We start from the raw sequence: 27,672 nt of genomic DNA on the forward strand, positions 1-27,672 counted from the left end.
TGTTTCAAAAAATAAACTTTTGCTTGACTAAGATATCTGCTTAGCATTTCCCATGAAAAAGAATCTCATTTAACTGTCCCAGTATGAGTTTTGTGCCCCATGGCTTTCTGTTACTGAAACATTTAATCTCTGATATTGGTGCTTCTCCTGCTATGATGAGTTCAATTGTTTGTCATTAGAAAATGTAAGCGTGTTCAACGTTGCCACAGTTGTAAATGAAACCCTTATTTATCAAAAAAAAAAACAAAAAAACAAATCTTTAACTCCCAACACAATTTTTACTTATTACTTTTCTGTCTTTCGAAGATTTAAAATTACACCAGTGTTGTTTCTTGAACTGACAACAAAAGATACTCTAGTAAAGTATCCATCCCATTCTTGTGTACTCTTTTCAGCGCTGGACACATTACAGAACTGCAGTCAGGATTAGGAAATGAAGTATTACAAGTTCCATTGGCTTTATTTTTGTACAATTCCTGGTAATGTAACATAATCATAGAAAAAGAAAGCCTGCAACAAGATTATGGAACAGTGTCTGAATCCCTGTTATTCCTAATGAACAGTTTCTATACTTTTGACTTAAAGTAATTTCAAAACTTCATGCATTTCAGCAGGGCTCTGAATAGAAGTTTGTTTTCCAGGACATAAAATGCAAGGAAAAAGAACTCAAGTGTGCAAAAAAGAGATTAGGAAGCACAGATGTAGTCAATTGTTTCACTAATTCTGATGGAAATGAATATTTGTTGCACATCTGAGGGTCAAAACCAGCCCCACATGTACAAGCCACAGAATGTGAGTGGTATTGTATGCGAAGGATGAAGGAAGGGCTGGCACACTGTGCAAACACAAACAAGGCAGCAGAGGCCATTTCTGTCTGATCTCATCTCTTATCATATCATCTGGTTCTGGAAACCAGACTGTCCCGTGTGCCGTTTGTGTGGATCTGCGAGTTTGCGGCACCCAGAGGAACATTCGTGTTTGTCTCTGTGTCTTATGTGGTTGTAAAAAAATATCACCACACTATGTGAGACGGAGTGAACAAAAACACACATCTGGTTCCATTCAGGATGCCTGGAATTCTTCGTCTGCTCGGTTCAGATTACTTTCCCGAGCCCCCATGCTGGCTGCGCAGGGGAGCAGATAAACTATGCCGCTCAGCACAAAGCCTCATCTATTCAACACACAACTGCAAGGGTGCCATTTGACAAGGGATAGAGGTAGCTGAGGTTAAGGTCAGGTTTCATAGGGAAGGCTCCTGACCCCTCTTTACAGTATGTAGAACAGGATTAGGTTCTAAGAGAAGGTCATGTTAAACTTAATACCAGACAAAACTCTACCTTAATATGGTCCTGAAACCTTGTGTGGAAAACCGCAACAGTAGAGGCCCGGTTCCATACAGACCCAGACCAGAATGGAAGAGTCAGTTAAGGAGACTGAGAAATGTACAGCTGCAGGTCTAAACAAGACCAAAAGAATAGATATATTTTAGTCTGCTCAGTCAGAAATCCACATAAAGTATTATTTATTATTGTTTTTCTTCTGGGCCCCTATGCTCAGCTAGAAAAAAACAAGATGATTTCTATTCTGAAGTGAAACATCTACTCTCAGTTTGCCCCAAACTAACTACTATCCCTGAACATCACCTTCCCTTTACATTTCAGAAGCCCTCCCCCTTCCCTCTCCAATTTCGCCGCCCCCATTCTCTTATCTCCAGGTTTGACAGAGCGCTGTCTTCAGCCAAAATCATCTCGTCTACGCCGGTTCCCTGGGAGATGGAGTGCCAGTGATGTAGACGATTCAATCAGTGAGAAGTGAAAGAGCCCCATTACCCCCAGTCCTCGGTTACTGCTAGCGACGCTTAGCTCAGGCCCCCACCTAATGGGCCATAATATCATTTTACACCATGTTGCAGCTCTTTATACTAGCTCTAAACATAACTCTGTCACCATGGCACAATAAAAACAGATATATTTCTTTATTACTCCTCACGAAGCATATCACTGGATCTGAACACCCCTAAAAAGGGAACTAATATCTACAGAAACCCGCCCTTTTCCTTGGCTCATTTAGAGCAGACGCACAGTTATTACACTGAGCTGCACTCTGCCGGCCTCACCTCTCCACGCCGTTCACTCAATGTGTAATGGATGTTTTATTATAATCAAATGAATACAATATCTTCACCATAAATAGCCTACTTAAAAAGCCATTTTCTCTGCCTTGCAATATGTTTGAATGTCCATCACGCCTCAAACAATGAACTGCCACATGTTTAATTCAGAGCCGATGCAATTTGAGTGTCATGTGCTAAAATATAGGCGAACTTATCACCCCTTTACTCACCCTCACGTCCCCAAGCTGGCCCCGTCCATTCACCCAACAATCACGCTCCACACCATCTTGCATAAAGTAACGCGAGACTCCTGCAGGTTCATTACCCTGCACGATAGCAGGAAGAGGGAATGTCACCGGGGTACCCGGCTTTTACAGACCTTACACTTTTTTTTTTTCATCTCACAGGAGAAATGCTGTGCTTGTAAGTCTCCAGCAAGATGAACAGAATTTCACTTCAGCGAGGGCAAGTTATTATCCACAACTGGGCAACATCCCCTATGCAGGGGAGAAGGTGCCGTTGTCCTCTACCCGATATATCATCTGGTCATTCCAGTCGATTTTCACTATGGAGATCTGACAAGAGATGAGCAAACACTCGGTATGAACGTGCGCGTGTGTATGTGTGGCAACACGAAGCACAGGGGGAGTTGGGGGAATCCAATCTCTCACGCAGAGGAGCAGAGACAGGCGGGCAGATACGCTCCGGGCCCAGACTAACCCTGGTGGTATCCGTGAATGAAATGACAGGATTACAGGGGTATTAGGAAACCTGCTGAGATGGTTGATAATGCTGTTTATGGTTGGGCGTCACACAGCTTGCAGCGAAAAAGTCAAACTGTTTGACTAATGAAAATATGGACAAGCTTCTTTGCATAGTCAACCCGAAAATTCAGTCCCAAGGGTCTCCTCAGCGTATGGTAATAGCTTGGTGTTGGTGGCTACTTGATGGACTTGAACGCAAATCCTTGAGGACCCCACCCCCCACTTATCATTGTTATGGCTGAATCTCTTAAAATGGGCACAGTTAAGTTAATACCCACTATCCTGGTTAAGAATGGGATTATTGTTGTGTCAACAACCCCCATAGATAATAGTAATTACTGGCCTTGCTGCGGCGCCATCAGACTGAGGCAACTTTGCTAGCTGACAGCTTGGTCCTAATTACCGAGAACCACCAATTACTGGCTCCATTTCATTATTTATATTGCTCAGCACACCCAAATAAAAGAGACTTCAGAGGCTCGGAGCAGTCACATCTCTGGCAGCTGCAAGGAGCATCCACAAGACCTGCTGAATCATTCACGTAGGTTTTTTTCCTGACTATATTAGTCAGCAAGCGTGCAGACACAACATTGTTAGCGCACAGAAAGACAAGTGAAAATGGGAATACAAAGCCAATGGGGGGGGGGGGGTGCCTTTATTTCCTCTTTGCCAGCCACAGGAAGTAATTTAGCTGCAAAGGAAATGCAATATAATCTGTTTTTCCCCACTTGCTCCTGCTCGTTATCTGACAAAAGAGCAGCCGAATGAATTCTAAAACATTAGCCCTGAAGCCTTTTAGCTACAACAGTTTGCATGTTGTAGTTACAATTCATGTTTTTTCTGTCTACTGTGAGAAACATGTAAGATTGACTCTTCTGCTACCATGTGAAGGATGCCTCCAAAAATAGTTGAAGAATGTATGGGTGTTTTGTATCTTAGTGAGTGTATTTATCCATCCGCACACAGACACTGACTTGCACAGATGTTTTCCAGTACCCTCTGCTGCCAAGTGGCGTCCATGATGTCTGGGAGGAGGGGAGCGTGAGCTTGGGATGGGAGTGTGAAAGTCTGCTATTCCTGCTCCAGTGAATTCTGCAGAAACTTGGCAGATCATTGTGGAGATTTGTATGTCTGTGGATTTGACATGAAACTGTTTGAGAGGCTCGTCTGGAGTCTCTCAATATGCCTCCCCTGTGACGTACGCCCGAGCTGTTTTGGTGACGTTTGCCATAAAGCTTGAGTGACACATTTCTCAGCCCCAAGAGTGTGGACGGCTGATTAACTCAGCAGACTGGTCTCATACCATCACCTGAAAGATAACCATTACAGCTCTAGAGAAGTATGCCTCTGAGTAAAGTAAAGCGCATAATCCACAAATTGGGGGACTGAGCAAAAGCATCTGCACCATCTAATTCTTGCAATCCTACACCTTGATGATAAACAAAAGCGCCTTTTCCACTGGCCAAAATACCCATAAACATCTGGATTTTGTCTGGGATGATAAAGGGTTTAATCTGTGTTCATTTCTGGGTCAAATGACCTTGCAGACACTGTTTTCTGTTTGTTTTAATCAGCTCCATTTCTGATTGGCATTGATGTAAACAAAAAAAGGTCTTGGCATTCTTCTTTACTGTTTGTTTACTCTTTTCTGGCACATTCAGGATGTCTAACATGACGCATGAGGGGGCAAACAAACAACAGAGGCAAGGCAACTTGTCTATTCATATTTACACCATGGCAAAAGAGTAAAAGACTATTAATGATTCACTGCAAGTTCAATGAATCACAACAACAGCTGAAACAGCAGCTCAAGCACAACAGGCTATTAAGCATGTAAAGCTATCATGTTCCACAACAATCTCACAATTGATTAAGCATGTACAAAAGGAACCTGCCGCCGTGTGATCCAAAGCGCTTTAGTATTTAGATGACAATAGTGCAGGGCAAGCCTTGTTTGCAGGGGCTGGAGTGGAGCAGTATATGAGGCCCGGAGGCCGGATCTGTTCCAACTGTGCCCTGGCAAGAAAATGTTCAGCCCAGTCAGCCTCGACAGCTTGGATATTCACAGGAGGCGATGGAAAACTGGAGGGCTGCAGTGTTGTGTTGGAAGTGGGGGAGCACAGAGGAGGAGGAGGAGGAGGAGGAGGGGAAGGGGCGATGAGTCAGGAGAAAGGTGTTTTATATTATTTTGGTACCACAAGGACATGGCATTTGCTATGTTCCATAGGCAGCCTTGTGTAAGTGCTGGTCCACAGTGATTAACGTTATCATTGTGGGTGGGTGGGTGGATTGGGGGTGGGGGGAGTGGGGTTCGCATGTTGTGAAGGTGGGAGTTTATGTCTGTACTGCAATATCTTGCTGTATTAATGATTAATTTTTAAAGCCTGCAGATGCATTATGCATTTATTGCCAGGGAAAAAAACAAACTGAAATGACTCTCTATTGTCCTTTTAGGGAAAACACATACAGTAGGGCTGTGTGGTTTTTTGAATCCATAGGACCCCACCATTGCAATGGGCTTTAGATTACTACACATTTTGTCATCTGACAAACCAAACCACAGTGACAATTTCAGAGATCACAGGCGTTTAAGTTCGGATCATCACTTTGATTTAGTGTGACAAATGAATTATTCACCCTCCTGTCTGGGGATATGCAGTTAAATTCTGAGTCATTTTGAATATCACAGAAAGGACTTTTGATGTTGGACAGCTTTCTCCTTCCTTGATTAACCTGAACCAACTTCAAACGTGCCACTGTTAGGGCTTCGCCAACAGCTATATTCTTTGGTGCTCTTTTCACAAATAATATTTTTCTTCTTGACAGATTTTGAGTCAAAGGGTGTAACTATCTACTGATTGCTATTCCTTCTCTTTGTGTATTCCATTCATTAAGGGGGCATAGTTAAAGGGGTACCTCGCAAAAAGCGGATGCAGATCAGCGCAAATCGTATCATATAATTCTGTCAGGAAACAGCTAACAACTAATCAATGATGCGCAACAGTACATGTAACTGAAGATGTAATCAAAAAAGGTAAGGAATGATTGATGGCGGGTGGATGGGTTACGTAAAATCTCCATAACAGATTTGGCACCAGTGATTTAAGATATTACATGAGGAAGTATTGTAATATATATGCAGTATTCCTAGTTTGTCCTATGCCTAATAAATAGTTGACTGTACTACCTCGGGTTCAAAGTCTCTTCAAGTGAAATAAAAGTGGATAAACAGGTCAGTGCTGCACAGGGGAGACGAAAACTACAGGCACCCACACTTCTGCCGCAGCAAAAGAAAAAAAAAAGGACAACAAAAAAAACTTGTTTGCTCTTGCGCATCCTAATTCATTTGCTTCGGGGTTATGCTAAGGCAAAGCCTCAAGGGAGAAATGACTGGCACCTCCTAATCCTCACGAATACCAAAAAAGCATGTCATTACCATGACATTTACACCATCTTTTGGGAGGTGAAATCCAGTGTTGTTACAACAAAGGGATATAAAAAATTTGGAAAAAAATGAGAAGAAACAATATTAATATGTTTGGGGCCAGTAGTGTAGCTTACGTAGTTTGAGCAAAAGCATCTCTTCTCTCTGGTTCTATTAATTTCCTTTAGCACAGCCGGAACCGCCACCTGGGGTACAAGCATTTCAAATGAGCCGTATTTTGTTCATCACCAACGGGCAGGCTGACAGGCATGGAAGAAATGTGATGGAAAGTAGAGCACAAGAGTTATGACCTAACAAACGGCTGATTATAGAGAGGATGACCGAGACGAGGAGTCAAGCTCGGCTCTCTGCAGACAGACGAGCGTGCAGCACCAAGAAACCAGCAAGTCCTGAAGCTTTGTGGCAATTTTGGAGTGTTGGGGGGCAATACACCTCAGACCCAGTTTAGATGCAACTGCATGTTAATATTCCTCACCTTTTCATTCATCTTTTATCGACTGAGTTAATCTTGACATCTGTATTTTTTTTCCCACCTCTGAGTAAAATATGAGCAGGAGAAGCTTTTACAGCAGTGTATAGAAAATGATTATGGCAGCGGTTAATTGCTGGGGATCTTCATTTAATGAGCATCGGAGCAGATTTAATGACTTTCAGCTTTTAATAAACAAGCACAGAAAGTTACTGGTGTGCAAATGAGATTCTGACTAAGTATAACTTATCCTTACTTGCAGGTCAAGCCTTGACTTATAATTGGACCACTGTTTCTTCCCACCCAAACACAAAGTGTCGCCCATTTACTGCCCAGCAATGTTCCTCTTCTACGAGCGTGATGATAAAAGGGCCTTCACTGGTGCATTGTGGTAGTTAGGGGATGAGCCTCGACCGCGTTTCCCCCAGGTGAGCTGGTCAACTCTCTGCTGGTTATCAGAGCTATTGCCACTCTCCTCTCCTCTCCTCTGTATGCCCTATCTGCTCAGTTCCTTCCCCAGAGCTCACTATCGCCCAGCTACCTCTACTCTTGTACTGACAGCCAAACAATAGAAGCCTGAATGGTCTTAACGAGTAGAAAGTGGAGGCTCCACTAATTAGAGGCACCCCACCCCATTGCCTCCAACCCCTCCTGTTAGCTCAGAACAGTGTGATAGAGCTGGGCCAAGGCTGGGACTGATGGACCCATTGTGTGAGAAATATAGAAACTGGAAGTCGTTGTTTTTTATTTTTTTTCCCCTGGCTGTTGGCCAGTGGGAGACTATGGTAATTGGCCAAATCCCACTGTGGCGAGTGAGGAGTTAGAGTGTGAGGGTGGCAGAAGCCAAGTTAAAGTGAGAAAATACTGGGACCAAGTGTGGGAATGAAAGTAACATACAGAAGATAAGATACAGATTGAGAAACAGGAGACTTTGAGGCTTTGGAAATTACAAAAAGAAAAGGATACAAGTACAAAATATGGAGGACAGTTCATGGAAAAAAACAGGAGCAGAACAAAAATAATACAAGAAGAAATAATGGACCAAATATCACGAGGGTCAGTGAAAATAGAATGACCTCGGGCACTACTCACTAGGGAGAGGCAGATAGGAGTGCAGCGAGCGTCTTGGCTGTTGGACTGAAACAGAGCAGGGTGCAGCGGCGGCTACACAGTGAACCCTCACTGGACACTTCAATCACAGGCAGCCAGAGCCCCAGGCAAACTTGGCCAATTAGCCGGACACTGCCGCTGACCCCCAGCTTCATTAAGGGCCCGGGCTGTGGATAAGGGGAGAGAGGAGAGGATTAGGCAGAGTAAACCATCAGCAGTGGCCAGGACTGAAACACACACATGCATTTGCGCGCACACACACACACACACACACACACCCCCCAGAGGTGAAGCTCAAGGTTACAGATAAACCCAATCACCTTTGAGAGCACCCTATACCACACATGTTCACACTCTTGCTCGCGACTCCCTGAGGGTTTTCACCCACGGTATAGGTGGTGGTGGGGAGGAGGTTAGAGCAATAGAGTGCAGAGGGCACAGCTCTCCCCCTCGCTCCCACACTGCTGCATTGACAGCAACAGGTGTGGTGGCCAGCAGACATGCAATTACCAGGCTGAGAATCTGCTCTTTGTGACAGAGACAACGGCAGATCAGAGGGAAGATCAGGGCTGGAGGGAAAGAGGAGAAGTGGGAGGAGAGGTGAGAGACGAGGAGGAAGATGCAGACTACTCCAAGTCCCTGGAGGGGAATAGAGAGAGCGGGAGAGATTTCCATTTGGTTCTTTTCATCGCAAATCCCTCATCGGCAAAGAACAGGCGTGAAGAAAAAAAAGGGAAAAAAAAGATCAAAAACCAACATGTACAGTAGTTATGACACACCTGTTGTTCTGCAGGTGGAATAAAAATCCAACCGCTTATGTGGTGTGTGAAGACCTGACATACACGTGTGCACAACAATGAGCTAGAGGAGATGGTAACTGACAACGGACAAGTGGCGCTCAATGAGCCCTGACAGGAAGACTGGTTGTTACGTTACATGCATGTGTGTCTGTGAAAAACCACAAGGGATTTCTGCCTGCATCAGCCTCGAGATGGAAACCTCAGGGGCTCCACAGTGGGGGTGGAAGCTTCATACACACCCTACCTCATTTTCTCTTCTCCCCCTCTCCGATTACAGGTCTTCGATCAGGCTAAATGTTATGTTTGTACGCTTTGCCAGCAGTGTAGCAATAACTGCTGTCAGAACCCTTGCATGGTTGGGTGGAGAAAAGATACTGGCCCTTTATTTAAAACAAGCCAAGGATAAAAGATCAATGGCCCAATTCAGGCCATGAATTGGAGGGAAAGTTCACAAACATAGTGGAAGATTATGAGGGGGAGATATATGTGTGGAAGCGGAGAGCGAGGGGGCATCTGGCTCATCTGGGTGCTAGTGGGTTATTGATCGGTGGAGACACACAGCTCCCAGCCATTCATCACAGGCCACTCAGGCCCTTAGATAACTCCTATGATAGTGCCCTGCTGCTGAGCAGTTGCAACTGGCCATATCCATTATCCTTCATAGGAAGCCCCCCAACCCTGGGAACAGGCACGGTGGGGCTGCTGGGTGACAGTGTGGAGGGGAAGCTGGAATGGAAGTAGTCGAGGCAAGTGGTAAGAAACCTGTGGCTGAAGCTGGTACATACAAAGGCAGAGGCTGAGGTTGAAGAGCCAGGATTTGATGAAAAATGGTGCTTGGAGAGCCAGAACAGGGAAGAGAAACTGTCTGTTTGCACCAGCAGGGGAAAAAAAAAGTGACAGCGCTATTGTTTCCATTTCTTGGCCAACCAGTATTAGCAAAGCTGTTTTATTGCAGATAGCACACAAACCATTGGAGTGACAGGCAGCTCTGAAAACTGCTGAGTGGGTCTGTATGTATGTGTAAAGGACAATTCCCAGATTGGGCAGGTGGGATCAGCCATAATGAGCCATGCAGGGAGAGAAGAGAGAGAGGGGGAGATGGAGTTTGAGTTTAAAAAAAAGGAAGGAGGCCAAAGAGCAAGAGAGAAAGACAGAGTGAGAGTGATGGAGACGGGCTCAGAGCCAGAGACAAGGCCCCAAAAGAGCAATTACAGGAGCTCCAGAGAAGGTGTGCGCCCAGCCCCCAGGCATATTTTCAAACAGCACAAAGTCTTGGCAGACACCAACACACACGCACGCACACACACACACATGCACACACAAGCCTTGATATAACATAAACTCTAAATGAGTAATAGACAAGACATGGACAGAATTGGAGAAGTCAATGAGTGGAAGTCAAAACAAGGAAGGATGTATGGTATTTTTAAACTAAGGACTTCTCAAGGCAAAAGATCCCCTTTTTCTTTAGTTCCCCATGTTTTCCCGACAACATTCTCTTCCAGTTAAAACCAGCTCCCTTAACAGCATGGCCTGAAAGACAAAAGCAGAAACTCCAGGGCTGAGGTCTACGTGGGCAAAACTTTCAAGTCTATTCTGCTCGTGGTTGACACTGACAAGTCTGGACCACCTCGCACCACGGTGCTGGTGGTGAGTCCAGCATGGTTTCTGTGGGCACCCGCCCCTTCTCAATCATCTCCAGCAACGACACCGCTTCAAACAGAACGACAAGCTTGAAAGATCATGCAAAAAGAGAGATGTGCAAACAGATAAGGGGGAGGGGAAATTAAATTAAGAGAAAAGTTCTCGAGCACCGGTATGCACCATTGATTTCCTATTCTCTTGGAAACATTTAATGAGCTTAAATAGGAGCCTCGTTTGACACTGCCACAGTGACTCGGAGGAGCCTCCCAGTGAGAGGAAATCGTTCAGCAGCTGTGACGGCTCATGTAGGGGTGGGGTGGGGGGAGTGGAAGATGGAGAGAAGGTGGAGGAGGAGGGATGGGGACAGTGAAGGTTTTAATGCAGAAGACTTGTGTAGGACAGATGTTGGGTTGTGCTCAGGAAATGGTCCATGTGTAGGATTACTGGTTCTAAATGAGGAGGAACAAAATAAAGGATGAAAGATTACTGGTAAAGCAAAGGAGTCTAAAGACGGGCTACTTTCACTAAAGTGCCTAGTTATTTGGTTTGGAGGTATTTAGCATCACAACAGGCAGGTATTATAACCCAACAATGTCCAGACTGATTGACAGTAACTGCTTCACTGCACTGCTTCACCTCATTACTTCCTGAATGACCTCCCTATGAGGGATTCAATACGTGTCTATTGCATGGCGGCCATCTTATTTTTGCAACCCTTTTCTCCCTCTATCGGCAGGAGAACTATTGACACCACAGAGAGCAAAGTCCGGAGCTGCTTTAGTGCTCTGTGCCGTTGATGAGGGCCCCACTGGGAACCATCGGAAGCCGCTTTATGAAGCTGCCTGGCTGAGTGAATGGACTCTGTGTCCTGCCACCTCTTGTAGGCAATCATGATAATAGAGAGGGTGTGGAGTCAGGCATGGCTGTGCTCTGGCATCGCAATGGGGCTTCCCCGAACCCACCGCTGAGCGTGGTTCTGGGCTGTGTGGGCGCGAACATGCGAGTGGTTTCAAGGCTGGAAATAAACTGACTTTATTAAATTACTGTAATTGTGAATCTCCTATCCAACTCAATTGACTTCTTAAAATAAAACTTTTAATCAAATGTTTACACTCCACAGAATTAAAACAGAGAATTTGTAATTATAACAAGAGTGTCTATAAATGACATTCACAGAAGACTTTTTAAAAAAGTTTTTTTTTTAATTTGAAAACTTATTAGATTAGTCCAGCATTACTATCATAAAATGATGTGTTCTTACAGCACACTTGGAGAACTTCTCGTTTTTTGAGATTTTTTCTCATTTATACGCCAAATTAAACGATTAATAAGAAAAAGAATACATGTTTAAAAAAAATCTGATCTATTCCAAAAAAAAAAAAAAGTTAGCATGTTTTAATTATTTAAATTTGTGTACTATTTTGTGCACTCGTGTATATTTGAACATGTTGATGTAGATGGAAATATTCTTATAAAGAGGCCAACTTACAACTGTGTTGCTAACTGCAGGAAGTCTGGTAGTCAAAACATGTCAAGACACAAAAAGAAGTTCCAAGTTGGTCTGTTTATAAGAACAGTTAAATTCATGAGTCAAATGAACCTTTTATTGAGCTTCTTGTGGATGCTCCATTCAAACATGTGTGCTGGTTTATAGTCCTTTTTTTTTTTGTAACATTCCAACAGTGTTTGTTTCATAAATTATCAGGTCAGTGAAAGTTCTTTGGTTCCTGACCCAAGTTTTTCCCGCAGTCTTGGCTCAGTAGCTGGCTGAGCTGCTGGCGTGACACATCTTCAGTATCTGTCCAGACAGATGAGCAGTTAGCGGTCTTCAGCCAGCCTGGGTGTTTGGTGACAGCAGAGCTGAGGCCATGTTTTGCGCAGCTTTCATGTGTAACCTGCGTTGTCCCTATGACAATTTGTATGCAAATGTCCCTTAGGAAAAAAAAAACCACCAACATCATGTGATCCTCTGGTGATTAATTACAGAGAAACAAAACCATTCGCTGATACACACGTGTGCACCCAGACATACAAAAAGTAGGAACTGGAACAAATGCTTCCACTGGAGGAGGGACTCGTGTTACTGTTCAGACACTACATTAAGATGCATCCCCAGTGATCGGTTCACATGCAAGTTCACTCTTGGAATTAGAATGCATCTGCACGTGCATCCTGAGTGACCACTTGTGATCAGATTTCAGTTCCTCACTCTATATGCAAAACGCAAATTTACCTCTGACAGCTTTTATATTTACGACAAGCAGCACATATGGTTATGTCCTTCAAATTGGAGAGAAAGTTAAACAGTATTTTTACTTTTCTGACAACTACAGATCCATTTATTTGGACATTTTTATTTCATTTAAAAGGAAATGCTATCCTGTTTTGGATGATCCATCTGCTTAATTCTTCGGGAGCTGGGTGAGCGAGATTGACTACACTAGAGTGAGCGGCAGAGCAAAGATTTTACCAGGGAGCGATCAAACTAACGCAGACTGGCTCTGTTCCTGGCAAACCAAAGCACCCATGATGATTGATGCTTTATGGGCTTTTCAAAATGATCAGTTGTGTAATAATAACATGCTATCCACAGCGTCCACTTGTTACCCGATGGTGCATGATGCATCTTAATGTCAGTTCTGGACAGGACTGAAGTGCTCTACGCTACTTTCTCCCCTGTCCTCAGCCCTCCATCTGTCCATCCATCCATTTTCTACTGCTTATCCTGTTAAGGGTAGCATGGGGACTGGAGCCTATCCCAGCTGCCTTCAGGCGAGAGGCTGGGTTCACCCTGGATGGGTTGCCAGTCCATCACAGGACCAACACATGTAGACAGACAACCATTCACACTCACAGCCACACCTACAGTCAATTTAGAGTATCAATCAGCCTCGTCCCCTCTTGATGTCTTCGGACTGTGGGAGGAAGCTGGAGTACCAGAGAGAACCGAAGCAGGCACAGGAAGAACATGGAGACTCCACACAGAAAGACCCATTGCTCCAGCTGGGGCTCAAACCCAGAATCTTCTCTCTGTGAGGCGACAGTGCTGACCACTGCACCACCGTACTGCCATTCTCAGCTGTCATTTCCATCTAAACATAATGGCAGAACTTGTTTTACCTGATAAAGTCTTTGTGGGAATTCACCACCACCTATGAGGGACATTATGGACCAACCTCTGATTCAGGGGCCTATATATGGCCTGTAGAGGAAAGGTCATTATTGAAACAGAGAGCTATATTTCATAATTGCAATACCACGCTTTTACCCCCTCAGCGAAATTGGCTCTCCAGAATATATTCTCGCCTCTCTTTCTCTCGCCCTTGTCTGTTGGAGAGAGATTTTGACAGGCTGACCGTCTCTCCTGATGCAATAACCACCCTCCATTTGTATCAGAGGAGGGTGCATTAACTAGACAGAGTAATCAGCCCGCATGGAAAAGGAAACAAGCCATACCAACCAACTGCTTTTTATCACTCTGTACTATAACAGCTTGCCATTAGGGCACAATTAGCGCAGCTCACACTGGGAAAAATATCCACTCCAAAAGGCCAAATGCAAGAAACAAGGGAGATTCACCAAAGTCCATTGTTGCACGAAAAATTAGGAAAAAGAAATGCTACACTTGATGTTGAAGGAAACAGGACCAAAATAAAAGCCATCTGAAAAGCTCCATGGGACAATACAGAATCCCACTTAATACCGGTGAATAGTAACAGTAGAGGTTTCTGATTATCGCCAGACACCTCAGACCTGGAGTATTAAGCCTACTAAAAAGGCAGTAGTCGCAAATGGGGAGAGGAAATTTGTCAAAGTGCCCCTGTGGTGATGGTGCACTTAAGGTGAATGTGTACCTGCAGAGGGTATAGTCGCACAAGCCTGCAAAGCTCAGTACGCACATACTCATTCCCTCCCCGCGGTGCTTCCGAACAATAAAAAGAAATTTGTGTCCCTGTGGTCATTTGTGGCATGCTGGCAGTGGGCAGACACAGATAAGACTTTGGATCGGTGGAGGCTGACATGCTGTGATTATCTCCCGCTGCTGGAATTGACCGTCCATCAATCCAGACGGCCGAGAGGAGCGGGGCCGGCGGACTCCATTGTTACCAGAGATGAAATTTTTATGATTCAATGACCTAAAAAAAAAAAAAGTGTTTCAAATGTTTTTCAGTACGAGCGCATTGTGATTCACAAATATTCATGAGAGAGGGAAAGTGTCTAAGAAGTACAATCACTAGGACATATGTTCTAACACTAAGTCTACACACACTCGGATATACACTAAAACTACCATCTGACATTCCAGGGCTCCCTCTCAAGTCTCAGTCTGCCTTCTTGGCACTCTCAACGCCATCCCCCTCACCTCATGCTTCATGTTCTGGACTTGAAACCAAGTCCATACACCGGATAGAGCCACAGGAGAGATGTAGGGGAGGAGGCGGTGGAGAGAAAGGAGTGAGGAAATAGAGAGAGAAAGAGAGCGAGAGAGTGAGAGTGTGTCAAGAAGCACATTCTTTCTGCTGAGCGCCATCTGGAAGTGGAAAGGTAGACAAACAATGTTGTGAGTTGCATCCCATCTCCTTCCTAAAGCCTAAACAGACACACATGGGCTACAATGCCTAAGCGCCATCATCACCGATCCTGCGCTGTGTGCCAAGCATTGTCAGGGATTGGGTCTTATCAATCGTTGGCCAGATACTGAGCAGAAATGTGAGGCAAACAAAGGGAGGGGGAGAGAACAAAAATGGAGAGGGCTGCTGGCGGCAATGGGAAACACAAACGTGATGATGGCCGGGAGCCACCCGTCCGCACTGACCAGACCAACTCTATTTCATCTGGTCACGTCTGCCCGAAAAAAAATCAAAGCATTCGCAACCAGAGAGTTGACAGAGGAAACACTCAGACAAAAGTTGCAATAGATGTTTAATATGGGGGTATGAGGCGGTGCGCTGGGCACGCAGAGAGCTTGGCTCACTTTTAAGAAAGTCCATTTGCATTCATTCTGGAGCTCAGGGGCAACATTAGCTGCAGCTCCTGCTCTTGAATTTTTAACCATCTTTTTCAGGCCCTTTTGGCATGTATATTACAGTAGCAGTAGAAATCTTTATTACCCCGTATGGAGAAATAATCCTTGTTGTAAGTCAGAAGTAATAACAAAAACAATAACCAGATGATGCAAAGGCATAGTAGTTAAACTGATGAAGAGCAACAGCTGGAGCAACAGCCGGAGGGAGGCTCCCTGTGGGTGCTATGCCTCTTGTGGCCAACCTGTCCTGACAGAGTGCTTAGACAGACCTGACTTAGGACTAGAGTGAGACATATAAAGGCCACATCAGGGACGGCATGAACATAGAGGGCCAGGATGAAGAGACTTTGACAGTTATCCCTCGGGCAACAAGGGGAGCTGCACCTGCATGCACCTCGGCTCTGCTCCGTTTAGTTTCTGTCTCCTCAGACTCCACGCCCCACCCCTCACACACACACACACACACACCATCCACCACACACACACACACACACACAAGCATCCTCCAGTCCGCTGGCACTGGTGGAACAACAGGAGGGAGGGATCAGGTGGCTGGGGCAAACAGACGGAAAGAGAAGCGTTGGAGAGGGGGTTGACAAATGAGTCTAGTCAGGTAACATCCACAGATGTGAAAGGATGGTGAGGAAGAAGTGGGAAAGGATGGGTCCAGGGAAGCAGTGGGAGGAGAGAGGGAGGGGGTGGGGGTGGTGGTTGGGGGGGTGGTCTGTCAGCTCATATTGGTTCATCAGCAAAAATCTCTCACCCTGATTAGAAACCACTGCAGGCAGAAGAGAGCAGAGGGGTGGAATTTAGAGTGGGTTGGTTTGCTACTGAGGACTACTTACTGATTCTGAGAGAGACAACAAAACATGGCCTCTGTCTCCCTGCCTGGGACACTACGATGGGTCTGATCAGAAAGAGTTTGGGGGGCACAGGGAAGAGGAAGAGCCCCTGAAGCAGATAAGGGCCTGGATATTTGGGTCAGGCACACAACATATCAATATAATGAATGATGGGGAAAGTGAGAAGAAAGGGAAGAGGAGGACTGAAAGAGAGCCAAGATTGGTGTTTTAACAAGCACTCAGGAGCAACAGGAGCTTCACTGCAACTCACTTCAGAAAATAAAAAAAGAGCATAATGACTTTAAAATTATTTTTGGTCAAATGAATGCGAGATCCTTCCACTGTATTCAGGCACTGATGAATTCCAACTGTCTAGGATGTTATTAAATACCAATGAGACTGGCTGGTCCCTGTGCCAGGCAAAACTAATTAAAGACAGGCAGATGTGTCTGGACAGTAGTGTACCCCCCCCCCCCACACACACACACACACATTTTGCACACTTCACTTGTATTCATCCTCACTCACACACAATCACACACACACCAACTCCCTAAATGGGCTGCTAACCATGTCCACAATGCAATCAGTGCCAGCTGATGAGCCGTCACTGAGCTAACTAGACCAGGTGAACACAAAACAAACGCATCACAGCCTCAATTTCTAACTTTACTCTGCTTGACTTCAGAAACTTTGGCTGCCAGCAGAGAGAGGAAAAGAGAGAGAGAGAGAGAGAGAAAAACGCCTTAACCCCCTGGTGCCTTATTATCCACACCGATACCGGGCAACACGTCTCTCTTCTGTATTCCCTACCTTCTCTCCTGCAGGTGATGATGAGCGTCGGAGCTAACAGCAACCAATTAATCTTTCATGGTGCACGTGTTCTTGCCATTGTTAGGTTTGCTCCGTATAAGTGCATGAGACTGCAGCTATACAATAACGGCTGGTGACGCTTTCATCCTCTCCTTCCTCCTCCACTCCACATTTCATTCTCATACTCTGTGAGCAAACAGCTGGGGTTTTTTGGTCTTTTTTTTTTTTTCCTACCACTATCATTACAGCAGCCTACGGTCATGAGAACAGCACTCCACATTGCTGATGGAAGCTGGAGCTTGAGATGCTATTGCGTTCAGGATGTGAGTGCAAGGAGGGTGATGGCTATTAGATGATAAACACAAAGAACCACACGTATAACATGAAGCGATACAAGCAGGCGCTGGCGTTTTATCTTCATTTAGGCTGTCAGTCTCAGGTCCTTGTAATCACGGGGATCCTAGGTCACACACATACACACCAGCAGCTCTCAAAGACACATACTGTAGTGACTAATCACCCATCTGGAGCAGCCATTCCCAGGTCTAGATGACAAAGCACCCTAGCCCACAAATGTAGGCTAATGCCCTTCTCAACAAAAGGCTTAGGCTGCATTACAGCATACACAGACAGATCTGGAGGGGGGGGTTGGCTTATGACCTGGCTCAGACAAGCATGGACAGGAGAGAAAGCAAGTGACATCACAGATAAGGGTGATGGTCATAGGTTTGCTGCCGGTGGCTACGCGGGCATAACAAGTCTGTACCTGTACTTGATTTGAAGAGCAGCTCGCCAAGTCAAGGGCAGGGAAAGGGCAGAGCCAAAAGAGTAGGAAATGCTATTTTAATGTGACTAGGCCAGTTTGTGAACTGAAAATCCGGTGTGGCTTACCCACTGGGCTTTGCTGAAACCTGCCACGTCACTGAATATTAGTGGTGGCAGGTGCTCGCCTTTCCGTCGTCCACGGAGTAGGATTTATCCTTCAAATGCCTCATCCGCCGTGTAAAAACTGTTTCCACTGCTGGCTGGCAGGATCCAGGTGAGTGTCCTGAAGCGGGCCTGATGCAACCAAAGGAAGGAATGCTGGACAAATGTTGGATCGGAGCCAGGAGCCATTAGTGAGTTCTGTGTCTGACACAACGGGCAGAACATGACATTTTCAAAGGCGCAGAAGGACTCATGGTGAAGAGTGCGAGGCAGCTGTTTCATTCAGGCCCTCTGATAACAGCAGCCTGTCGAGTGCAAACAGGGTAGGGGACTAAAGGCAGCCCGAATACAAATCACCTCTTCGATAGTCCACATCGAGCTCAGGGTGCACCCTTCTAACTCAAAACTATTGTGTTCATCTGGCTTCTTCAGCGTCTCACGCATGTCGCTCCAGAGTCTCACGCATGTCGCTCCAGTGTGGAGGCGACACGGAGAACAGCATCTATTTCTGCAAGATCGCGATAAGCGATAAACTGCTGGTATTCATGAGGCAAATGAAAAATGCGTTTGTAATGAAAACTGTGTTTTTTCAAGTACATCGAACTAAAAATGTGGACTTTCGCTTTCTGTACCGGGTTGTCAAGTATAGACTCTGGCAGAGGCACAGAGGTGTGAATTGTCGGACGCCTACACAGAGCTTTTGTCCTCAGGTCATCAGACGAGCCAACGTGACAGTGTCTCTGGGCCAGCCCCATACCACCACCTCATCTTATAGAAGGCTTCAATCTGCCCCATCCCCCAATCCACTCTGCTCACTCAGACATTTACATCCATTGTCTGTGTATATAGAATTTGATATGTCTGTTTGGCAGATTTCTATCACTGCAGTCACTGTATTCTTGTCTCTTTAGCTCCATTATTTCGCAATCTTTTATTACACATTGGTTCTAGCAGGTGAAGGACAAAGAAAACTATAAGTATAATATTTGCTATAATATATACTATAATATTTGCCTTACAGAATATGTTAACTGGGGGACCTTTATGGTCATCCTGCTGTTATTTTGTGTTTAAAGATACCACGTCAACACAACAGCAGCCAGTATGTAGCCACATGTAGCACAAATAGCCACAACTTCATGATGTCGTAAAAGTCTTGAATGTCAGTTTGATGATGCAATTCAGAAATGCACAAAAGTTGACAAATGCTGACTTTGAGTTTTTTAGATTCGTTTCTTTTCTTATCCAATGGTTAATTTTTGCCACAGAATTTTTTTTTACTTCAGTCAGTTATATCATTGTTGTTGCTGCGCAATGCATCAAAGGTAATTGCTAATTGTATTGCCTCCTGCAATTTTCAAATTGCATGAGGATGTAATAATTGTTTGTTTACTGCGTGTTTAAATACAATGTACACGAAATATTGTGGTGCAGCAGAGACGCCCTGTTAACACACCATATTCTACCAATGTAAGAACACAAGTCAAATATCACAAATCATATCGCATTCACAAAGTCAGTCAATTCAATCACAAAGAGACATGCAGCCAGGAACTCAAAAACTTATGTGAAGAAAATCTGTGCGCTGAAAAAAATACAGCTTTTTTCAGCAGATGTCAAATTACTACGAGGCTGAATTAACTAGCAGATTTGAATTTATGCGTTTGGTATTTATTCCGTTTCAAAAACGCCGCTCAAGGCAGCTCGCTGACTCAACTGGGACTAGATAAGGCCACTGACGCTAACTCACAGAAAGATTAAAAACACGGGTTTCGTTACGTAGATGTCTGCTGACTTGTTTTCCAGGTGTTAGTCGAACCCCGTGTATTTCCAGACATGGACTTAATACCTAGGCGGCACAGTGGTGCAGTGGTCAGCACTGTTGCCTCACAGCAAGAAGGTTCCAGGCTGGAGCACAGGGTCTTTCTGTGTGGAGTCTCCATGTTCTCCCTGTTCCTGTGTGGGTTCTCTCCGGTACTCCAGCTTCCTCCCACAGTCCAAAGACATCAAGAGGGGACGAGGCTGATTGATACTCTAAATTGACCGTAGGTGTGACTGTGAGTGTGAATGGTTGTCTGTCTCTATGTGTTGACCCTGTGATGGACTGGTGACCCGTCCAGGATAAACCCCGCCTCTCACGCAAAAGCTGCTGGGATAGGCTCCAGCCCCTCCGCAACCCTTAACAGGATAAGCAGTAGAAGATGGATGGATGGATGGATGGACATGATACCTAGAATGTAGAAATATACTCTTGGAGCTCAAAAATATGGAGACATTTTGTATCAGCCCTACATGTTTCATAAATACTCATCCCTGTTTCATAGACACACTAACCATTGATATTTACAATCAAACAGGAAAAACCACAGAACCAAGGGGAGACTTGTGCGCCAACATGTTCACATTCACGTCCCAATTTGTAGCTGGTCAACTTGTGATTCAATGCATGCTGGTGGAAATAATTCCAATGTACCGCTGTACATCTACATCATTGTGCATCCTTGCAAAAAGAGCATATGACAGTATGGTTAATAAAAGGCAGAAAACACTTAAGCTATCAAGAAGAGGCAGCAGTATGACTGGAAAATGATCTAGCTAATGGCCTTAGCCATAACATTTACTGTTTAGCCCCCAGTCAGATGCAGACAGGAAGAAAGGACACTTTCATTAGTCAGCCGATAACATCCTGAGACTACTTTTAAAAGGAATGACTCTTAGCTTTCAACACCCACCAAGAATGAGCAAACAACAAGGACATCAATTATGAGTGAGGGAAATGAAAACTCTGGCTTATTTAATTCTCTTTTCCAAATGAGGGCCTGGATATAACTAGCAAACAAAGCCTGTGAGCAACCGGCAGTTAACCCCGACACTAAGAGACGCAGAATGAAAACAGGCCTTTTATTATGTTATGGGTTTTGCGAGACATATTGACTCTCATTTCAATGATAAATCCAGGGGTCAAATTTGTGATTTAAAACACTAATGGGACACCATCTGCCTGTGAGTGGTGCTTGATCTTCACGAGCAGTCACAGATTCAAGTGGACTCGGTCCTACTGACCACAGCAATCACCAAAACCAACGAGCATTCACATCTGTGGCTGTGGCTCAGCCCATTAAAAAACCATCACAGCCAGTGCCAGTACCACCACGCTACACATACTTTGCACAAAAGTAATTGGTTCCTCTGCACCCTTTCCCCGCTCTGGATGGACCAAACAGAACATGCAAACAAGACTGCAGTAACTGGCGGAGAACCAAACTGTGGTCATGTCTCAGAGACAGTCAAGCAGGACAAATTATTTCCAAACATGGAGAAGTACTGAAAATTTTTTTAAAAAAAGGACTATTTCGAGAGGCAACGAAATAGAGAAGACATTAATTTCCTACTCTTGGAGGTGATGAGAGTATGATGGCACACCTCCAGATGACAACACACACTCCATCACCCTGCACAAACAAACACAAAGGTGCGGTTGTGAAGCAGCTCTGTTGTTTCACAGGGACCACAGTGAGGTCCACAACCATGTCATTACCCCCCCCCCCCCAACCCAGCCGGCGAAGAAGACAAACCCCAGAGCCTGTTATTCTGAGATTCGCCAGGGGAGTCGAGTGTGTTTGTGTCAAAATGTTCAACGAGAGAACTAAAGTTTAGGCTGAATGTGTATAAGAGTGTGACTGAGGTATGTGTGCATGGAGGTGATCAAGGCTCAGCTCTAGTTTGAGCAAGTGCAGACGAGATGTTTGTCATACCAGAACAAGAAGCGTGTCTGGACTGGGATGAGAAAATCTTGGTGCAGGCCCTAGAGGGTCTCTTAGAACAAACACACACTCCCATTTACAGAGCAAAGATTGACTGGAGGTTTCATGACTGAGGGAAAGAGGAGTGAAGGTGACTTATTAGTATAAAAAAGCCAGATTTAATTATTATTCATATTGCAGAAAATCACAGTTCAAGGGGCTTCAATTTTTACAAGGTACAGCATAATCAGTTCTTAGAGCCACTTTCAGAGTGAGGAAAAACTAAGCCCAAAAATACTCTGACCAGGGAAAATCTTTGCCTCGACCCACTATATATGGCCAGGAAAGTGTTTTTCCAGAGCATTTTCTCATCAACTCTGAAGCTGACCTTTGAACTTTTGGATGTAAGATGTTATCACTTCGATATTTTTGTGAAACTTTGTCAGAATTTTTTTGCATGCGAGTTCTTGAGTCGTGGCAGGGGTGAGTGAGACAATCAGTCTGTGCTGTGTTTGAGGAAATTCCATCAGTGTGTTCCTGTCGTGTAGCAACTAAATCAGGTGACAGTGAGTTTGACCTTCGACCACCAAAAGCTCTCTCTTCATGCTCCAGTCCCAGCGAAGGAGCCAAATCTGAACAGCTTCACGGCTGTTACGAGTACTGAGACATGAATATGTGAGGAACCTCAGAAAGAGGACGGGTCCCTCTCCGAGGAGGAGGAACACACATGCAATAGTACAAATAATAGAAAAAGAAGAAATCACAAATGAGAGAGAAGGGCGGGAAGGGAGGTTAAATACAGAAAAAGTATGATTTATAAAGAAAAAAGTAACTAATTATCACCCACAAGAGACAATTCCAAGTCACAATTAGTCATAATGGTTTCTTTGTGTGACATGACTGCAGATAAAGGAAAACTATAATTGATATTCTGAACCCAATTTTGTTAATTAAAGCACTGATTATTCTGCTAAACAGACCTCGACAACCAGAGGCGCAGCACTGCCCTTTAGAAAAGGCACATCCACAGCATTAAACCCAATTCCTTTGAGGCCTCCGTTTTTGGCAGCGCGCTGTCCGGGGTTCAGGACGTCCAATGATATGTAAACAAACACAAAAATGGAAAAGTGTTTTGCATAGTAGACAATCCCCAAACCAAGCACTTTTATTTGTTTATTCGCCATTAAATGTCAAGCTTTATTAATTGACTGGGAAGGGAGGGAGGAAGAGGGAGCTCTATAGCAGCTGGTGGACCATTGTGATTTCATCCGTCTTGACTCTTGGGGTGAAGAATTACAAAACTTTAGATGAATAGATGTCTTTAAGAATAAGAAGTTTACTACATATCTGTTGACTAAAGCGCTTGTGGATTTGATAGGACACCAAACAAAAGAGGACCTTGGCTCACAGAAAGCTGGGTCAAGGCGCATAGTGGAAGTGGCTGAGGACAACACGCTTAATGGAAGTGACAGTCAGCAGATACGAGCCAGTTCCTCCAATCTGTAACACTACCTATTCCTCTGGTGGCTATAAAAAAAACAAAAAACACGCACACTCTCCACATGTACTGATTGCATACAATGCACCCTAACACACTAAGAACGGGGAAGGGGAGTTGAGGGGTAGAGAGGGAGTGAATAGACAGGGAGCACTGCCAGGGCTTACTTTTAGATAGCGTGGTTATCAGCGAGGAAAGGGGAGAGAGAAACAAAGAGGAAGTTTACTGCCGCTTTTTTATCTAGAAGGGCATTAAACTGAGAGGCACACAGGGGATGAGACGGCGGGAATCGAGAGAAAGACTATTCAGAGGAAAGGGAGAAAACGTCCAAAGTCAGGCAACCTTCAGAAGCACCCTGTCTCTCTAACTCACAGTCACACACCACACTTTGCCCTTGGCTGAAAGTCATCCATGGTTCATGCTCGCTGGCTTTGATAGGAGCCCGAGCCCTGGAACGAGTTACTAACGACCCAGAGAGCTGCTCGTCTGGCTATTGGTGTGGCTTGATATGCAGTGAGAGAGGCTGTCACTGGGATGGAAACTGAATGTGGCCTTTGATAAAACACTCCAAGAGGGACAAGAACAGATCTGGAAATGGGCAGCCCATTAGGCGGGGATAGAAAGTAGGAAGGATAAAGAGAGCAGCACTCGAGGTAAACTCATGCCCTTGTGTGTGTTGTCCTTGACCCCATCAGGTGGGACTGAGAACCACGGTGGGAAAGGAGTGTGAGGCATGCGGCCACCCACCCCAGGTGTGGACTTGAGAAGGATGAGAGGCATGTTGATAAAGGGACCCTCTCCTCGTCACTAGCAAACACAGCCCCCCCAACAAGCCTGCCGGAGCCCACTGATCAGAGAACTTAGCTGCTGACCTCTCCACAGGCTCTATACCTTTTAATGAGATCCATGCTTTTGATTTGTCAAGCTGCCTGGAGGGAGAGACAGATCATGCATAAGCTCTCTCTCTCTCTCTCTCTCTCTCTCTCTCTCTCACACACACACACACACACACACACACAATCCTGTGGACGCAAAGAAGTACACAATCGAAATAATGAACACCCTGTAATCCACACTAGCCAAGGACTCTGATGCATGTACACACATGCACAGGGGAAGTGAATACAATGGACTAGACCAGGCGCTGCCGGGGAACTAACTAAAGCCAACTAATCAGCCGACACAAGGGCGCGGGTGCACACACACATGCACACGCACACATACACACAGTCTCTGACAGAGAGGAGCCCGGCTGGGGCGCACAACACCCGGCTTGTTAAGAGCAGTCTGAGGGAGGAGCAGGTGAGATTAGATCTGGACTTGCTTGCTCACAGATAGGATTGAATTATTGATCAGCCAGCAGACTGTGTTATGAGGAATTCATGGATCCATGCTCGGACTGTCCAGCTCACTCAGGCAGAAACAGTGGACACTGTACATGTATATATTTGTGTATGCGTGTGTGTGTGTGTGTGTGTGTGTGTGTGTGGCTAGCTTTCTGGCTGGGAAAGTCCAATGGAAGCGAGCAGCGCTGGTCGAAGTCTGATTTTTTTTTTTTCTTTCCTGGGAGCGGAGTGGGCAGTGTGAGCTTGCACTTGGACAAGACAAAGCAAACATGAAATCAATCAAACTGGCTGGGATGATACATACAGAGGGAAGGCCTCACCCTCGCTGCGCTGAGAGGGCTTTCACTGCTCCCACACTGAGTGTCTTTTTCATTGCTACTTAGGCAACAGCACAATCCACAGCTCTTGATACCACCAATGGGGAGAGAGAAGATGGTACTTGAATTCGTCGGAGCCTCACGGGGGGTCTTCCTGCTGTAAAGGTCCCCCTTAGCTCAGCGTTTGTTAGTAACAGCACCATTAGCCAACATGAGGCGAATGCCATTAGACAAAAAGGTACAGCTGTATTCTGGCACCTAAAAACTCCAATTTACCCAGAAACGGAGGAGGAAACTCTTTTTCTTTTCAGTGGTGACCCACAGCATCAGCGACTGGACTGTGTGAAAGAAGGTTATTCGCAGCTCTTCAATTTTTCCAAGGCTTAACCTAGTTCTTAAAAGATCTGTAGCCAGGTCACGCTGCCCTGAGCTCGAGCAACATAAGGACACATCACCATCAGTGGCTTCTCAAATGCTAAGTCATGAGATAAAAACACAGTCACAGATTAAAAGGTCACATGCTGTGGCTCTACCGTTGTCACAACATCAATATTTCCTACACACTGCTCAGGACTGTGAGGTGTGATCAAATACCGAGTCACATTAATCCCACTGTGTCTGATTTTTTTTTTTTTTTTTAAAGACACTTTATCAAGTGTAAATAAAACATATTTAAAAAGTCTCACTGGATTTTGGTGATTAGGACTTGTTTTGTTTACATCTTCTGTGCAGAGCAGATGTGGGGTTTTAGCGGGCTCCTCGAGGGGGATAATGTTTTGTTTTCAACTCAGAAGGTGCAGAGACACATAAGGACCAAGTGGGACCAACATGCGAGTTCATTTTTTCCACTACCCAAAGAGAAGACAAACTCCATATGACTAATTAAACAACAGACCCAGAGGACTGTGTGATGGCATCCTAGAGGCAGACCAAAACAGGCACTGGAAGTGAAACGGAACAGAACCTGGTTAAAAATAAAAACTTGCAAGGACACGAGGAGGAGGAGGAGGAGGAGGAAGGGGAGGAAGGACTGTCAAGCAGCGGCAGGGAATACAACTCATCTTAAAAGGAGGTCTAGAGAGGTGGATAAATGACTATTCTGACTGTGCCACCAGTCCACCAATAAACAAGCAACACCGCACTAACATGGCCTCTTGCTCTCCACTTTGCTTCAATTGGTTTTTGGGCAGCTGCACACTTCTCCTGCAATAAACAATTGAAAGAGGATGAGGTTAGGAGGAAAATGTCTCCTTGGGACACTAGTGTGATGAGGGAATTCAATTTGGCAGTGTGTTTTCTGTAAATATTGTAACTGCAGCTTGTTTCTACAGAACAGAGCAGTAGGCAGCGTTCCTGTTTGCTGTGTGGGGAGACGGGGAACGAGACAAGGACTTGGGAGTAAAGCTCTCCAACCCCACCAGCAGCTGTACGCCAGCTAATGACTGGAATTAAAAGAGCCCCAGCACCACGGAGGGATCGATGACGTAAGGGGAGCTCAGACAGGACGTAGAAGAGACATTGCTGCAGCAGAGGGAAGCGACCACAGGGCTGAGTTTAAAGACTTCGAGGTTGAATAAATGGGAGGCTGAGTGGCAGACTAGCATGTGTTAGGAGGGCTTGTAAATATTTAGGCGTTCTTTACGGGGGCATGTGGCTGATGTTGTTTCTCCTAGGCCTGTCATTTGCTTAAGTAAAGAAAACCCAATGTGGAGCAACACAGATCTGTGAAAAACAGGAACAGTAAGAAGTCACAGGACAAAAATAATCCCCTGCAAAAAGCGCATCTGCATGACCATCACATGTCTGACTAAGTGTAAAAACATCAGGCAAGATGAGCGGAGAGTGCAAAAAATAAATAAAACACAGATGCTGTGTCTGTGGGATTTGCAGACACCAGCATAAAACATCTACAACTTCCTTTTTTTTTTCTTGCCGAAAAAGTTTAGATGAGAAACCACAAAGGGGCTGCCCAGATGAATCAGTGAGGAATAATGCATGTCATCACAGCGGTGTGAATAGGAGAGCAAAGCTGGGGGGCAAGCGCAGACACCCCAGACATAGAGCTATGATGACACCTCCACAGATCTGCATTTCAGAAGACAGCTCAAGGCCTCAGGCAGGTTTGTAGCACCGAGATTAATATCAACATAGACTACAGGAACACCGCACAAGAAAGGACAAAGAAGTTGTTGGGGTTTTGTTTTTTTTTTTAAAAAGGGGAGGAAAAAGCTGTCAGGCACACAAGAAGGGATACAGAGAGACAGTTGTGCTGATAGAGGAAGCTAGAGAAGTATCAGCGAGGAGATGTTAATCCAAACTTATAAAACACAATGGCAGTGCAAACTTCCTCATTTGACTAACGGTGCATAGCTAACATAGCTGTGGATCACCTCGCAGCCAAAGAGGTGAACACTTCCACAGGCGATGCGTGTAAGCTGGCTCAAAACGGTGATGGCCTGATGTACATAACTGCTTGCGTGATGGGAGCATAAACTATTTCCTAGGTTTTATTACATATTTTTGCCATTTATCTCTGTTTTGCTGCAGATTTTCCTTGTTTTTGTGCGTCTTTTCATCCGTTGAGTATTGCTGCTGCTGTTGTGCTCTACTGTTAATTTCCCCACTGGGATCTATCAGCAACATATAAAAAAAATTTTAAAAAATGGCAACTTATCTTAAGAACAGTTATCCACCTCAAATATTAGCAACCAGCACTAACCTCAAAATGTCAATCACTAAGGTTACAGCAGTATCTGTGGCGGTGTTATTGCAGCCCCAGACTACTGACACAATAAAACGGTCTGTCAGTTTACAG

General features: G+C 45.0%; 1 protein-coding gene across 2 annotated transcripts in view; it reads right to left on the bottom strand.

The window, feature by feature from the left end:
• Positions 1 to 27,672, bottom strand: part of plxnb2b (plexin b2b) — a 124,180-nt gene that overhangs the window by 89,493 nt on the left and 7,015 nt on the right. The window contains exons 2-3 of one of the 2 annotated variants that reach the window (XM_086209473.1): positions 22,677 to 22,769; positions 7,884 to 8,068 (exon numbers count right to left, since the gene is read on the bottom strand). The gene's annotated coding sequence lies outside the window, so the exon portion shown is untranslated. The remainder of the gene's footprint in view (positions 1 to 7,883; positions 8,069 to 22,676; positions 22,770 to 27,672) is intronic. The other variant, XM_086209472.1, reaches the window with a different exon arrangement.

The sequence above is a fragment of the Aulostomus chinensis genome, chromosome 7 (assembly GCF_037954235.1).
Source record: "Aulostomus chinensis isolate RoL2024-O1b breed Wild chromosome 7, RoL_Achi_v1.0, whole genome shotgun sequence".
In the NCBI taxonomy this organism is placed as follows: domain Eukaryota; kingdom Metazoa; phylum Chordata; class Actinopteri; order Syngnathiformes; family Aulostomidae; genus Aulostomus; species Aulostomus chinensis.